Genomic DNA, 17,915 nt, shown 5'->3' with positions numbered 1-17,915 from the left:
TTTAGTTCTGGATTAATCAATGGTGTGCTTGATCAGCTTTTGAGTATTTGCAAAGATATTGCCTTTCCATTAATGTGGAGCATATTTAAAGTACATTTTAACTTCTGTTCGTTCTGGTTGGGTAACTGTAATGTACCCAAGTGGCAAGTTTTCTTCTCTAGTATCACCTCAAAGGTGTTGAAGTGGCACAGGATAGACTCACTTTCAGTAACCTGTCCTGATGCTGGAAATCAGATCTGTCTTGAATTAGGCTGCATGTGTGTAAATCCTTGTATTAGACCGATTTAATGAAAACAAAGCAAATCATCCAAAATCACTGAGCAAACTCGTGGTCAAAAATCCGGCAAAAGACAGACAGTCAGCAAACAGGACAAACTAGGTCAGGCCATAAACACATGAACTATGGACAGAAACAGGATCAAACGAGGAATGACACACAAAGTGAAAACACGGCTTGGTAACGTCAGAACACATGGTAAGCTGAGCTTATACTTTGCAAAGAATGAATGAATAAAAGTCTCTTTTAAAGGGTGCTTGTTTGGTGATTCATTTGGGGTGAATTCTCCCATCTTGTGCCCAGTGTTACATTTCATACAGTTGAGTGAGACCCTGACTAGGATAAAGCAGTAAATAAAGATCAATGAATGATGAATGATCAACGTTTTAGTGACTAAGGTCTTTCCTCTAAATTCCACTGCAGTGGAAAAACATAATGCTGAGGATGAGAAGAAGCTTTTAGTTACAGTAGTACTGTGTACTGCATGAATCCTAAGTGCACACCAAACAGCTTTCAAAATGACTTCTGTACCAATCACGTTATAGTTCTTTTCTTTTATATCCATTTTATGTTACAGTAGTGCAGACAGAACAAATGGCACTTAATCAAAAGGATATTGTTAGTAAAAGTTAGAAAAAAATCTGTTTACACATCAATACACTATATGTTCAAAAGTATGTGGACGCCTGACCATCACACCCATATGGCCTTCCCCAAACTGTAGCCGCAAAGTTGGAAGCACACAACTGTCTAAAATGTCTTTGTATGAAGTAGCATTACAATTTCCCTTCACTGGAACTAAGGGGCCCTCTCATCCAACACCAGTGCCTAACCTCTTGCATTCTTGTGGCTGAATGGGCAAATCCCCACAGCCCCAGTCCAAAATCTAGTGAAAAGTATTCCAGAAGAGTGGAGTTATAGGAGTGAAGGGGAGACCACATCTATATTAATGCCTACGTTTTTAGAATGGGATGTTCAAAACTCAGGTGTCCACATACTTTTGGTCATACCATGTACATTCTAAAAAAAAAAAAAAAAAAAAGAGCTTATCCTGTTTGTGTGCCATAATCAATGCTTTTATGCTTGTAATAATAACAATTTAGTCATTCTATTTATATTATAATGTTGTTGAATTCTTAAATCTGACTGGTCAGGAGGTGTTCATTAGTTTTCTAATGCCTCGTGATAACAGGACTTAACTGCCACAACATTAAACAGAACTATAAACTGATTTTTAAAAAGCATTCCGAGTTATTGTTTACTTCATTTGAAAAAATATTGTTGTCAAATGACTGTGTTATAAGAGTATAAAACACTTTGGGATGTGCTGTTATAAGAAAAGAATCTGCTTAGGGGTTGTAACCAAATCACACCACACCATGAAGATTTCCTATGGAAATAACACAGCCTAGTATGTTTTAGTCCTTAGATATCATGCTGGCCTTATTTAATTTGATATTGCCTCGATACCGCTTCACAAGCAAGAGTTGTGTAGGCTAATATTTAGCCTATTATTTATTTGATGTTTTCAGAATTTGTGTCCATGTGACTTTCTACTGTGTTTAGGGGTTTAAAGCTATAATTAATTGGATTTAGCAACCATCAAGAGTAATTTACTATAATTTACAGGGCAAAGCGAAAAAAGAAAACTCAAAACAAAACAAGATATCTAGAGCAATCATCTCGTATTCCAAAACAGATGATAGCATTGAAGGCACAGACACTCTGTCATCTGTCATTATCCACAGTCTGAGTAGATGCACAGGTCAAATAAGAAAACTTCTGCAGATTTGTACTTCATTATATTTACTGTTGCATATAGCGGTTATATAGCTAGGAGAAGATCACTCTTCTGAGCTGCATGTTGTGCACGTCCTGGACACGTTTCTGCCTCTCTGTCAGGTTGCTGCTCAGGGACTGTCTGATGACAGGAAAAATAACCTTCTCTCTCACACTTACCTGGGTCTGATGTCTACAGCAGGAAAATAAGCATAGCATAACAGGGTCTAGAATGCTATATATGCATACATGTATGTCTTGTTTTCAGTCATACACCGAATCTTTTCCATGTTTACATCATTTTCTCTGTTTCTTTTTTTTTCCAGTTTCATTTTTATTGAACATTTCTGCTGAACATTTCTGCTGAACTAAACATTTCTGCTGAACATTTCTGCTGAACTAAACATTTCTGCTGAACTAAACATTTCTGTTGAACATTTCTGCTGGACATTTCTGCTGAACATTTCTGCTGAACTAAACATTTCTGCTGGACATTTCTGCTGAACATTTCTGCTGAACTAAACATTTCTGCTGGACATTTCTGCTGAACTAAACATTTCTGCTGAACTAAACATTTCTGCTGAACTAAACATTTCTGCTGGACATTTCTGCTGAACTAAACATTTCTGCTGGACATTTCTGCTGAACATTTCTGCTGAACTAAACATTTCTGCTGGACATTTCTGCTGAACTAAACATTTCTTCTGAACTAAACATTTCTGCTGAACTAAACATTTCTGCTGGACATTTCTGCTGAACTAAACATTTCTGCTGAACTAAAAATTTCTGCTGAACATTTCTGCTGAACATTTCTGCTGAACATTTCTGCTGGACATTTCTGCTGAACTAAACATTTCTGCTGAACATTTCTGCTGGACATTTCTGCTGAACTAAACATTTCTGCTGAACATTTCTGCTGGACATTTCTGCTGAACTAAACATTTCTGCTGAACATTTCTGCTGGACATTTCTGCTGAACTAAACATTTCTGCTGAACATTTCTGCTGAACTAAATATTTCTGCTGAACATTTCTGCTGAACTAAACATTTCTGCTGAACATTTCTGCTGAACTAAATATTTCTGCTGAACTAAATATTTCTGCTGAACTAAACATTTCTGCTGAACTAAACATTTCTGCTGGACATTTCTGCTGAACATTTCTTCTGAACTAAACATTTCTGCTGAACATTTCTGCTGAACTAAACATTTCTGCTGAACTAAACATTTCTGCTGAACATTTCTTCTGAACTAAACATTTCTGCTGAACTAAACATTTCTGCTGGACATTTCTGCTGAACATTTCTTCTGAACTAAACATTTCTGCTGAACATTTCTGCTGAACTAAACATTTCTGCTGAACATTTCTGCTGAACTAAACATTTCTGCTGGACATTTCTGCTGAACATTTCTTCTGAACTAAACATTTCTGCTGAACTAAACATTTCTGCTGAACATTTCTGCTGAACTAAACATTTCTGCTGAACATTTCTGCTGAACTAAACATTTCTGCTGGACATTTCTGCTGAACATTTCTTCTGAACTAAACATTTCTGCTGAACTAAACATTTCTGCTGAACATTTCTGCTGAACTAAACATTTCTGCTGAACATTTCTGCTGAACTAAACATTTCTGCTGGACATTTCTGCTGAACATTTCTGCTGAACTAAACATTTCTGCTGAACATTTCTGCTGAACTAAACATTTCTGCTGAACTAAACATTTCTGCTGAACTAAACATTTCTGCTGAACATTTCTGCTGAACTAAACATTTCTGCTGAACATTTCTGCTGAACTAAACATTTCTGCTGAACTAAACATTTCTGCTGAACATTTCTGCTGAACTAAACATTTCTGCTGAACATTTCTGCTGGACATTTCTGCTGAACTAAACATTTCTGCTGGACATTTCTGCTGGACATTTCTGCTGGACATTTCTGCTGAACATTTCTGCTGAACTAAACATTTCTGCTGAACTAAAGATTTCTGCTGAACTAAACATTTCTGTTGAACATTTCTGCTGAACTAAAAATTTCTGCTGAAAATTTCTGCTGAACTAAACATTTCTGTTGAACATTTCTGCTGAACTAAACATTTCTGCCGAACATTTCTGCTGAACTAAACATTTCTGCTGAACATTTCTGCTGGACATTTCTGCTGAACTAAACATTTCTGCTGAACATTTCTGCTGGACATTTCTGCTGAACTAAACATTTCTGCCGAACATTTCTGCTGAACTAAACATTTCTGCCGAACATTTCTGCTGGACATTTCTGCTGAACTAAACATTTCTGCTGAACATTTCTGCTGGACATTTCTGCTGAACTAAACATTTCTGCTGGACATTTCTGCTGAACATTTCTGCTGAACTAAACATTTCTGCTGAACATTTCTGCTGGACATTTCTGCTGAACTAAACATTTCTGCTGAACATTTCTGCTGGACATTTCTGCTGAACTAAACATTTCTGCTGAACATTTCTGCTGGACATTTCTGCTGAACTAAACATTTCTGCTGAACATTTCTGCTGAACTAAATATTTCTGCTGAACATTTCTGCTGAACTAAACATTTCTGCTGAACATTTCTGCTGAACTAAATATTTCTGCTGAACATTTCTGCTGAACATTTCTGCTGAACTAAATATTTCTGCTGAACATTTCTGCTGAACATTTCTGCTGAACTAAATATTTCTGCTGAACTAAATATTTCTGCTGAACTAAACATTTCTGCTGAACATTTCTGCTGAACATTTCTGCTGAACATTTCTTCTGAACTAAACATTTCTGCTGAACATTTCTGCTGAACTAAACATTTCTGCTGAACTAAACATTTCTGCTGAACATTTCTTCTGAACTAAACATTTCTGCTGAACTAAACATTTCTGCTGGACATTTCTGCTGAACATTTCTTCTGAACTAAACATTTCTGCTGAACATTTCTGCTGAACTAAACATTTCTGCTGAACTAAACATTTCTGCTGAACATTTCTGCTGAACTAAACATTTCTGCTGAACATTTCTGCTGAACTAAACATTTCTGCTGGACATTTCTGCTGAACATTTCTGCTGAACTAAACATTTCTGCTGAACATTTCTGCTGAACTAAACATTTCTGCTGAACTAAACATTTCTGCTGAACTAAACATTTCTGCTGAACATTTCTGCTGAACTAAACATTTCTGCTGAACATTTCTGCTGGACATTTCTGCTGAACTAAACATTTCTGCTGGACATTTCTGCTGAACATTTCTGCTGGACATTTCTGCTGGACATTTCTGCTGGACATTTCTGCTGAACATTTCTGCTGAACTAAACATTTCTGCTGAACTAAAGATTTCTGCTGAACTAAACATTTCTGTTGAACATTTCTGCTGAACTAAAAATTTCTGCTGAAAATTTCTGCTGAACTAAACATTTCTGTTGAACATTTCTGCTGAACTAAACATTTCTGCCGAACATTTCTGCTGAACTAAACATTTCTGCTGAACATTTCTGCTGGACATTTCTGCTGAACTAAACATTTCTGCTGAACATTTCTGCTGGACATTTCTGCTGAACTAAACATTTCTGCCGAACATTTCTGCTGAACTAAACATTTCTGCCGAACATTTCTGCTGGACATTTCTGCTGAACTAAACATTTCTGCTGAACATTTCTGCTGGACATTTCTGCTGAACTAAACATTTCTGCTGGACATTTCTGCTGAACATTTCTGCTGAACTAAACATTTCTGCTGAACATTTCTGCTGGACATTTCTGCTGAACTAAACATTTCTGCTGAACATTTCTGCTGGACATTTCTGCTGAACTAAACATTTCTGCCGAACATTTCTGCTGAACTAAACATTTCTGCTGAACATTTCTGCTGGACATTTCTGCTGAACTAAACATTTCTGCTGAACATTTCTGCTGGACATTTCTGCTGAACTAAACATTTCTGCCGAACATTTCTGCTGAACTAAACATTTCTGCTGAACATTTCTGCTGGACATTTCTGCTGAACTAAACATTTCTGCTGAACATTTCTGCTGGACATTTCTGCTGAACTAAACATTTCTGCTGGACATTTCTGCTGAACTAAACATTTCTGCCGAACATTTCTGCTGAACTAAACATTTCTGTTGAACATTTCTGCTGAACTAAAAAATTCTGCTGAACATTTCTGCTGAACTAAACATTTCTGTTGAACATTTCTGCTGAACTAAACATTTCTGCCGAACATTTCTGCTGAACTAAACATTTCTGCTGAACATTTCTGCTGGACATTTCTGCTGAACTAAACATTTCTGCTGGACATTTCTGCTGAACATTTCTGCTGAACATTGCTGGACATTTCTGCTGAACTAAACATTTCTGCTGAACATTTCTGCTGAACTAAACATTTCTGCTGAACTAAACATTTCTGCTGGACATTTCTGCTGAACATTTCTGCTGAACATTTCTGCTGAACATTTCTTCTGAACTAAACATTTCTGCTGAACATCTCTGCTGGACATTTCTGCTGAACTAAACATTTCTGCTGAACATTTCTGCTGAACTAAACATTTCTGCTGGACATTTCTGCTGAACATTTCTTCTGAACTAAACATTTCTGCTGAACATCTCTGCTGGACATTTCTGCTGAACTAAACATTTCTGCTGAACTAAACATTTCTGCTGAACTAAACATTTCTGTTGAACATTTCTGCTGGACATTTCTGCTGAACTAAACATTTCTGCTGGACATTTCTGCTGAACATTTCTGCTGAACTAAACATTTCTGCTGAACTAAACATTTCTGCTGGACATTTCTGCTGAACATTTCTTCTGAACTAAACATTTCTGCTGAACATTTCTGCTGAACATTTCTGCTGAACATTTCTTCTGAACTAAACATTTCTGCTGAACATTTCTGCTGAACTAAACATTTCTGCTGAACATTTCTGCTGGACATTTCTGCTGAACTAAACATTTCTGCTGAACATCTCTGCTGGACATTTCTGCTGGACATTTCTGCTGAACTAAACATTTCTGCTGAACATTTCTGCTGGACATTTCTGCTGGACATTTCTGCTGAACTAAACATTTCTGCTGAACATTTCTGATGAACATTTCTGCTGAACTAAACATTTCTGCTGGACATTTCTGCTGAACATTTCTGCTGAACTAAACATTTCTGCTGGACATTTCTGCTGAACATTTCTGCTGAACTAAACATTTCTGCTGGACATTTCTGCTGAACTAAACATTTCTGCTGAGCTAAACATTTCTGCTGAACATTTCTGCTGAACATTTCTGCTGAACTGAACATTTCTGCTGGACATTTCTGCTGAACTAAACATTTCTGCTGAACTGAACATTTCTGCTGAACATTTCTGCTGAACTGAACATTTCTGCTGAACATTTCTGCTGAACATTTCTGCTGGACATTTCTCCTGAACATGTCTACCAAACATGTCTGTCCGTACAACCCTTCATCGTATACCTTATTTTCTCAAGTTTCAGAAAAAACATCACGTCCTTTAGCCACTGGGAGATAGATGGATATTTAGCAGACTTCCAATGCAACAGTAGGGAACGTCTTGCTATAAGGGATGTGAAAGCAATAACATCCTTTTGTATTGAGCTCAATGGAACGGAGTCATCAGGAATCCCAAATACAGCAATCAATGGGCAAGGTTTTAAATCTACCCTAAGAATAGTGGACATGATGGTAAAGAAATCAGACCAAAAACCATGGAGATCAGGGCAGAAGAAAAACATATGGCCAAGATGGCAGGGAGAGCCATGGCATTTATCACACTTGTCCTCTACGTCTGGATACATCACAGAAAGTCTCGACTTGGACAGATGGACTCTGTTTAAAACCAGTAAATGACCTACTACACCAGTAGTAGGTCATTTATTACTTTAACCAGCACTGTCTCTGTGCTATGATGAGGCCTAAATCCTGACTGATACATTTCATGAATGTTATTCCTATGTATGTACGAGCATAGCTGCTGTGCTACAACCTTTTCTAAGATCTTGGAGATAAAGGGGAGATTTGATATTGGCCTATAGCTGGACAGTTGAGAGGGGTCAAGGTCATTTTAGGCAGGTCTGGAGCAGTGTTCTCTGTTAGAATAAATCCCTTTGGGGGAGATTATGAGCTTTGGAACTTTGCAGATGTTATACATGCACAAACAGATACATTACACACTAAAGGAAAAGGAAAACATTAAAAAGCATCATAACCCCTTTAAAGTAGTGCCACAAAACCTGTAGCAAAACAACATCAATCATCTGAGACCACTCCTGGAAATATTAAAATCCCTGTGTTACTGGATGCCACCAACGAACAGGAATCGGCCCATGATTAAATAAATCTACACTACATACCAGATAGCAATAGCCAGATGATGCTTGAATCTAACTTTCAGAAGCCAGACAGATAGAGGACGACACCCACTGATCCTGGAACACATCGTCTAGTTCTAAACTACTTGTTGCTGGAAACATAAACCACACTTACCGGTTGCAAGTAGCAAATTCGTCTAAAAATGATTGCAGGTACACTTATCCATTTACCCTGATTGCAAGGAAAATGCCGGCACCGGTGAATGGGAACAAACGAGAGAGAGCTTCCGTGGAGCAAACCCGGACGTCCACATCTTGAGGTTTAAATGCACCTCCTCCTGCACCATAAGCCAATCTCTGGCTACAAGTTAATGGGTGTCAGCACCTATCTTATTCCAAGTGAACTGAACCCACTTCAGAGTTCTGAAGAACAGAACTGCAGTTTGTTGAGAAATTCATGGTGCAATGCTAAAAGAAAAATTTTTTTAACTGTAATAAAAACATTCCCAAAGTATGGCTGTGTAACCTACTGTACATGTTAACTTTAATCACAGGAAGTAGAGTAGACCTGGTTTTGTTTTTATGATTCAAAAGCTGACCATTCAGCCTCTTTCTTCTGTTAAAATCCTCACTTGAATAAAACTATTTTAAATGCCAACAAGCAAAGATTAATCCAACAGACCATTATAATGGATCTCCTAACAGATTGAAACTAAATCAGTGTGGCGACGGGCCGGCAGCCGGTGCACAAGAAGCAAAGAGCGCTCCTGCCGCTCCTGCCGCTGTGGTGCTGAAGAGACAGCTCCGCTTCAGAACCACCAATGTCTTGGACAGCTGGAGTGCGCGTGGCTGCGGGGCGGAGCCGCCGACACACACATGGCTGGCGGCTGATAAGAAGCGCGGCAATTCTCCATCACCAGGCAGCCGACGGGGGAGTATAAAAGGGCGATCCTCCGTTCGCAAAGGGAGAGGAGGCTCCAAGGCTTGCATACGAATCTGTTGTGTGGTTTTTTGCAGAGACTCCGACGCGAACGAAGACTCCTCACCCTGGCAGCCCCGCGGACGTCTGAGCACTCACAGCATCACTCTTGCACACACACTTTAAATAAATTCTAAACTTAAACAGCCTCCTGTGTGTCTGTGCTCTGCCCAACGCTGGCTAGATTCCCTACATCAGTTAAGCTAAAACAATTCGTGATTTATGTTTCTTTTGAAACAATATGTTGTCCTAATTTCATTGGATAGATGTTCCCTCAACATCATAGCCTAGAGGAAATATTACATCACATTTCCTATTGGTGAATCTGTTCATTTCCTCAGGTCCTGTTTTAGCCTGTAGGCTGCTGTTAACATGTTGTTGAAAGGCAAGACAATTTTTTTGTTTGTTTGTTTATGGTGTGTTGTTATTGATCGGGAAAGCCGCATACAATGTTTGACCACTAGGTACAATAATATCTCTATAATGAATATAATGGCAGTGATGCAAATGAAGTCCAGAAAGGCCATAAGTTATTTATTTATCCTTTTCTCTGCCGTTCTCTTGATATCATTAATTATTTTTCTTCTGGTTCTCACAAAAGCAGTTTCCTCTACATAAAAAAAGTTGTTGTCTTGATATAATTCTCATATCACAATGCAGCATTATGCATACAGTACATGCTGTAAATCATGGATGAGTGCATCTGTTTTTAAAGTAGTCATTGGCTGACAGAACAGAAAATAGCTGTATATTTGTTAGTGTTAGACAATTTCCAAATTGGTGTCCGTCCAGAAAGGATATGTATTTTTTTTTATCTTGTAATCTCAACATAACAAAAGATGTTTTCCTCACATTTTTGTATTCTTTTTTTTTATTTATGTTGAAATGCATAATTAGGTATGCATGTTGTATATCATGGATGGGATCATGCATTTTTACTTTAATCAGAGAGCATACAGTGGTGGAGTTACGGCATTAGGGCTCTAAGGTCATGGGTTCCCAAGCTTGGGTGACTGTATGGAGATTTACTTATTTTTTTTCCACAAATTTCCCCTGCAGGGTCGATGAAAGTCTGCAAATCTGTCTGTCTGTCTGTCTGTCTACAGCATTCTGTTTTTTTTTCTGACAAATTGTCTACAGTAGAGAGTGTTGGAGACAAAGTGAGTGCAGTAGAAAGTGTTGGAGACAAAGTGAGTGCAGTAGAGAGTGTTGGAGACAAAGTGAGTGCAGTAGAGAGTGTTGGAGATTATGTGAGTGCAGTAGAGAGTGTTGGAGATTATGTGAGTGCAGTAGAGAGTGTTGGAGACAAAGTGAGTGCAGTAGAGAGTGTTGGAGACAAAGTGAGTGCAGTAGAGAGTGTTGGAGACAAAGTGAGTGCAGTAGAGAGTGTTGGAGACAAAGTGAGTGCAGTAGAGAGTGTTGGAGACAAAGTGAGTGCAGTAGAGAGTGTTGGAGATTATGTGAGTGCAGTAGAGAGTGTTGGAGACAAAGTGAGTGCAGTAGAGAGTGTTGGAGATTATGTGAGTGCAGTAGAGAGTGTTGGAGACAAAGTGAGTGCAGTAGAGAGTGTTGGAGATGATGTGAGTGCAGTAGAGAGTGTTGGAGACAAAGTGAGTGCAGTAGAGAGTGTTGGAGACAAAGTGAGTGCAGTAGAGAGTGTTGGAGATTATGTGAGTGCAGTAGAGAGTGTTGGAGACAAAGTGAGTGCAGTAGAGAGTGTTGGAAAAAAAGTGTTTTGAGATATCAAGATATTTTAAAACAATAACAAATGAAACACCAGCTACAAGCATGCTGCAGGGGAAATATCTGCATTAATGCTCATTTCTGGCTAACGGCTTTCATCAGCGTAATAACCATAATAACCATGGTAACCAGTTACAGAAAAGGAGGCATGCCCAAGGAATTACACCAACACTAAAGGTCACACTTTCAACACATTTGTCACTTTATTGTAGGCCCAATTAGTCTTTTTTGTCAACATTCTCAGCTGTCGTTCTCTTACAGGCAGAACATGGGAAATTCCACACAGACAGGAACCTGAGTCTAGGCTCATGCTACAAACTCCAGGCTTTACTTTTCTCCTCTGCGTGTATCTCAAACAGAATTTTAACAGCACTTTAAAGTCCTGAATGATGAGATTAGTCTATGATTAGGATATGTACTGAGTGTTACAGTGAAAGAGTCCATTGGTTTTATGTCCTGCTGTTTGGATTAATGTGTCCACTGAGTCCATATATCAGGAATAATATCTGCTGATACATGTTTGATACACACACTGTATTTCTTTCATATGAGTTCAGTGTGTCGAAAATGTGCTGTTTTGAATCATACACTGCATCTTTTTCATGTGTCAGTATATCATGTTCTCTGTTTCTGTTCTTTTTTTAGTGCTGATTTCACTTGTACCAGTGACACCTGCTCAAGGTAATAATATGCAGTTGTATTTTACATTTCTTTCTTTATTTGTTCATGAGTACATGTCTGAGTTGTACTGGATTTGAGGAGGTTGTTTCTGTACATTACCAAGCCAATTTTTAGATTGTTTAATCAATAGAATGTTTGTGGTTGTAAAGAAAGGAAGTTACTTTTAATTAATTAATTAAGGAAGTAAACAAACATTAATAAATTAATTAATTTGATTGGAAATGGAACTGGTTGTGTTTGTTCATTACCAAGTAGAGTTTGTCCATTTGCATTTTAATTTATTTTAACTAACAAATTTATACTACAGAAATTAATAAGTCATTTTATTTCTGGTTCACAGTGGTTCTGTAAGTTTACATCAAAGCAGCATTTCAAATTATATGTTTACTTCCCGTTAAATTGTTCATAGTTTTGTTTTAAATAGCTTTTTGCACCTCTTTGGGAATTTCTTTATGTACTTGATTAACAATAGATTATTTTTGTTTTTAATATAGGGATTCCTAAAGCCGTGGTGTCCATAAAACCTTATAAACATGTGTTCACTTGTGAGAAAGTTACTCTCAGATGTGACGTACAGGGAGGAGGAAGCTCTGCGTGGACTTACAGTTGGGAGAAGAATAAAGCCGAGCTTTATACAAGTGGAGATAGATTCAGTGCAGACCGCACAATGCAGGAGGTCAGTATCAGTTGTGTTATACAATCTGACAGTGGTGACTACACCTGCAGAGGACAGAGGAGTGACTCTCAGAGCTCAGAGATCAGTGATGCTGTGACACTGACTGTATCAGGTGAGTCTGTGGCAACATCTGGATTTTTACAGTTTTACTCTTACAGTAAAATTCTGGTGAGTCGGTGAGATTATTAGTACACAAAAATTATGGGAGGAGGCACAAAATCTCAGTGTCTTTCCTCTGCAACGATCTGATTCATCAGAAGCTGATATGAGACCTTTCTAAGGAATTATAAGGTTTTATCTGAGAAGTCAGTAATTTTAAAACACTTAGCCTTAAGGTTTTGACCTTCAAAATAAAAGCAGATACAATATTTTAAATATAGTTTTTTATTATTGTTTTTTTTTTTTTTTTTTTTTTTAATTCTGGTTGACTGAATTAAATTTAATTTAAAAATATACTACAGCAAGCAGTAATCAGTAATAAAATAAACTTCAATAGTACTCCAGGTACAATTTGAGCAGTTTTAAAAATTAGCTGGTAGGTTTTACTGAGCATCTTGAAGAATCTGACACAGTCCTTCTGGAGAGTTTGACTGTTGCACTTGCTTCTTTTATTTTTTTTCATAAAAAACCCAGGAGCCTTTTTTTTTGGTGTGAAAAGTGGTCTATTATATAATATGTTGCTCTTTCTGCTGTACTGACATACAATTTTTTTTTTCCAGCTTAAAAATGACATATGTAACCTTAACGATAGGTTTATATTAATGCGCTCGTTCTAACACGTAATTGTTTCTTGTCAGGTATTGGAGGATGATGATGTAGTACAATACGAAAACAAACACAGAGAACATGAACTAGAAGAAAAATAACATGAAATGAACATGACAAACGCTAGACATGGAGTGTCAGAACATAAATACTAATGCTCAGTAGACTTGAATGTGACTCAGGTGAGCGTGATCTCATGATGTGCAGGGGCTGATGGGTAATGTAGTCAAGACATTTCTACAGTACCAGCTCCTTCACAGGTGTCTATGACTATGACTCTAAACATGAACATGAAACTATGAACTGTGACTGTGGTTATCTATCGTAAGGACTCTAAACTAATCTACTATAACTCAATATTCCGCGCTGTGTGCTGGGAGGCGCGCGGTATATATGCGGACATAATCAGCGTCATAATGGCTGACGGCTGAGGACAATTCAGACACACGTGAAACAACAACCAATGACAGAACGGCGGGGAGGAGACATAACAGAAAGATAAACAAATGCACAAGTCGAAATGTCACGATTGTCCACAAGGGAAAAGCAGGTGCTCGCGCACCTGCTCGTGCACGCGCACTCACATGCTCTACAGCGCACTGCTTAAAGGGGAACTCGTGACAGAATCCCCCCACCCAAAGGCACTCCTCCCGGAGTGCCATGAAACATCCATCTTCATTGGCGGCCCCGGCTCCCTGGGCAGAATGTCTCAAGCAGAGCCAGGAGACCGCACGGCGTTCTTGGCAAAACAAAAAAGCAGAGTGACGTTCACGGTGAAGCAGGAAAGCACCATGACGTCCCTGGCGGAACAGGAAGGCAGAGCGACGTCCTCGACGAAACAGGATAGCAGAGCGATGTCCCCGACGAAACAGGAAGGCAGAGCGACATCCTCGTCGGAGCATGAAAGCAGAGCGACGTACGCGGCAGAGCAGGGAAGCGGAGCGACGTCCTCGGCGGAGCAGGAAGGCAGAGTGACGACCACAGCCGAGCAGGCAGGCTGAGCAAAGTCCTCGGCGGAGCAGGGAAACAGAGCGCTGTACTCAGCAGTGCAGGACAGCGAAGCGAGGTCCCCTGCGAGGCCAGGGAGAGGAGCGAGGGTCTACGCGAGGCCAGGGAGAGGAGCAAGGGTCTCCACAAGGCCAGGGAGAGGAGCGAGGGTCTCCGCGAGGCCAAAGGGAGGAACGAAGTTCTCCGTGAAGCAGGAGGGCGGAACGATGTCCTCCGTGGAGCAGGAAGGGGGAGTGACACACGGCGCGCAGCAACGAAGAGGAACGACGTCTTCAGCGGAACATAGAGGCAGAGCGACATCCTCCACGAGGCAGGATGGCATAGAGACGACCTCAGCCGACCAGGAAGGCCGAGCGACGACCTCAGCCGAGCAGGAAGGCAGAGCGACGACCTCAGCCGAGCAGGAAGGCAGAGCGCCATACCCAGTGGTGCAGGAGTGCTGAGCGATGCTCTCGGCTGAACAGGAGTGCCGATCAGCGTCCCCAGCAGAGTGGGCAGGCTGAACGAGATCCATGACAGGGGAGGGAGGGTGGGAGACGACCTCATACGGGGGCACCGAGGTCGCCAGGTTAATCTCAGGCTGCAGCTCTGGAGTTGAGACCTCATCCAATTGGACCCCAGTCCAATAACATGCATTGTAGGCTGATTGGAATCTCTATATTGTCCATAGTGTGCGAATGGGTGTGTGTGTGTGTGTGCATGACGGTGCCCTGCTATGCGTTAGCACCTCATCCAGGGTTTCCCCCATCCAATGGGACAGGCTCCAGGCTCCCTGTGACCCTGTGTAGGATAAGTGGTACAGAAAATGGATGGATGGATATTTTTAAACTTATACAGTTTGTTTACAATATTTACAAATTACACTACCACAGGAGGCTCCAAACAATTCCGACTGGTGCCAGTATTTTTAAGTTTGTGTACAGTCATGCGTTCAATTTGGACAAATTACGTGTTAAATGCCAGTTGTCCATTGAGTGTTAATCTTTCTTCACAATACACTGTAACACAAACACATAACAAACACCAGTTGAAGTACTGGCTTCAATAACTCTGTATTAATGCTGTGTCAGCGGCTTCACAGGAGATTTTCATGCAGGCTGCACTGTTCGTGGAAAACAATTTGAGATAAATGAATGAATGGTGTGAAATTGAAGTGAAATATTTGATCATTTCATTCACTGAAATATGAAATTTTACCAAGATTGATGAATAATATAGACCCTTTGGTAAACATGTCAGTTCTGCATTTTAATGAAACCTGGGCTTCCTGTGTAATCTTAAAGCAGTTGCATGTGATGAAAACAGTGGAGTGCATAAATGCTCTACAAAACATTAAACCTTGGTAAAATAAAATATGTACAGTGTGAGTCTGAAACAAGAGGCATCAAATGTACACTGTAAGAAATATAAAATATTCTTCCCCTCATTGCATTGTAATCAACAGAATAAATACTATGTAGATAGTAGGATGAATAGTATTTACATATAGTAATTGTTACGAATCGAGACTCGATGCGGAAGCAATTGCAGATGAATGTCTTTATTTACAACCAGAACTTAACAAACAGGGATCGCGGTCTAAACTGGAAAAACATGAGACTAGGTTCAAAGCAGGGAACAAACACATGGCACGACAACATGACTGCTAGCATCCAGGTAGCTCACATATACTTGGCGTCTATACATTTAATACTGTGCGAAATGCGCAGCAACACGAGGGGCTTAAGTAACACACTTAATCAAACCTGAACGTAAACAGCTGAAACAATTAATACACACCCTCGAAACCAACCAATGACTAAACAAGGAGGAGACAGAACAGAAACCAAACAAGTGCACGTGTCCGTTATAAACACAGTCACCATCATCCATGTGCACTCACCGCGCGTGCACGCGCACGCCCTCCGGCTCCCCGTGCACGTCGTGCGCCGCAGCGCCATCTGCAGTGGAGATCGCGACAGTAATAATATACAGTAAATACTATTCATAAAATGTGCTTGTACCATGAGTGTAACACTGATTGTAACATGTTTACACTTGTGTAAATAAACATCTGAACCCCAGGCATTTGTTACCTGTCGCAAACTCATATTTGCAGCTGAATAAAACAGTTTCATATGGTAGAAGAGGTGATGAGCTTTAAGCACACAAATGAAATTATATATATATATATAAATATAAATATATGTATATATATATATATATATATATATATATATATATATATATATATACATATATATACATACAGTATCTCACAAAAGTGGGTACACCCCTCACATTTTTGTAAATATTTGATGATATCTTTTCATGTGACGACACTGAAGAAATGACACTTTGCTCCAATGTAAAGTAGTGAGTGTACAGCTTGTGTAACAGTGTATATGTGAGGGGTGTACTCACTTTCGTGAGATACTGTATTTGAGTACTCTGCACCTACTCTAACTTCTATTGTTCTTCTGTTCAGGAAGTCTAATACCCAATTATATATCTTACCATTTATTCATAATTTGCCTAGTTTAATTAGAAGTCCATCCTTCCAAAGCGTATCATACGCTTTTTCAACATCAAAAAATACAGCAATTACACTTTCTTTGTTAGTCTGAGCTTTCCTAACTTCTGAATCTAGGCATAATACAGAATCCTTGGTCCCTCTACCTTTACGAAATCCTGACTGATACGGTGAGAGAAGCCCTTTACTTTCTATATATAGTGATCTAATCTATCTGTTACCATCCTCTCCATAGTTTTCCCTAACTGTGATGTTAATGCTATGGGTTTATAACTTGCTGATCTGACAGGTCTTTGAGGTTTGAGTATTGGAACTAGAACTGCCTGTTTCCATGTTAGTGGGATTTTTCCTGTATTCCATACCATATTGAACTTAGTCTTAATACTACATCAAGTGTGATGTCCCTCATGTGACCTAACATGCTATAGCATATATCGTCTTTCCCTGGTGCCGTTTGCCGTGCATTTGATACGGCGCTTTTTAATTCAAATAGAGCAAATGGCAAGTAAACTCTCCCCCTGATGTAGTCCTTCTTTCTACTATCCCTGGATTTTGGGCAAGTGTCTGATCTCTATACTGCTTGGCTGTTGAGGATAGATTTTCAATACTGTGGATCTTCACAAAAGTTTTTACCAAAAGTTCTGCTTTTTCTGCACTGCTAATCGCATTTATATTATTGCTACTTAACACTGGTATGCCTAGGACTGGAGGCCTTGTCTCCACAGTGAACCAAGATCATGTAGCTTCTCCAGCAGATCATCATGCAGGTTGATTGTTGCATGATTTCTGTATTTTAGCAGTGTCCTACAATGGTAAACATAAACACCAGTTGCTCTGATGTCCATGTGCTGTAATAAATAAATAAATAAATAAATAAATAAATCGGCTACGAAACAAAAACAGCACCATTATGGATCCGGAGAGGCCGCTGCGTGCTACTGCTATGCCGCCATCTTACTAAAGATCGCGAATAGTATTAAATTGAAAAATCAATTCTGGTTGACTTTAATGTCAAAAGCACTCAAACAAAGAAGTAAAAACATATTTTATCAGCCAGTTTTCTGCAACCAGTTTGTTTCATTTTGTGATTTTCTGTTAGGTGTCATGTGTTTAGCTGCTGGATTTAATTGAGATTCTTGAGACTCAGTGTATTATGTGATGTCCTGTTGTTGCGTTC

The sequence above is a fragment of the Ictalurus furcatus genome, chromosome 7 (assembly GCF_023375685.1).
Source record: "Ictalurus furcatus strain D&B chromosome 7, Billie_1.0, whole genome shotgun sequence".
Lineage (NCBI taxonomy): Eukaryota > Metazoa > Chordata > Actinopteri > Siluriformes > Ictaluridae > Ictalurus > Ictalurus furcatus.
The sequence above is the reverse complement of the archived record's forward strand: the minus strand, read 5'-3'. Positions refer to the sequence as shown.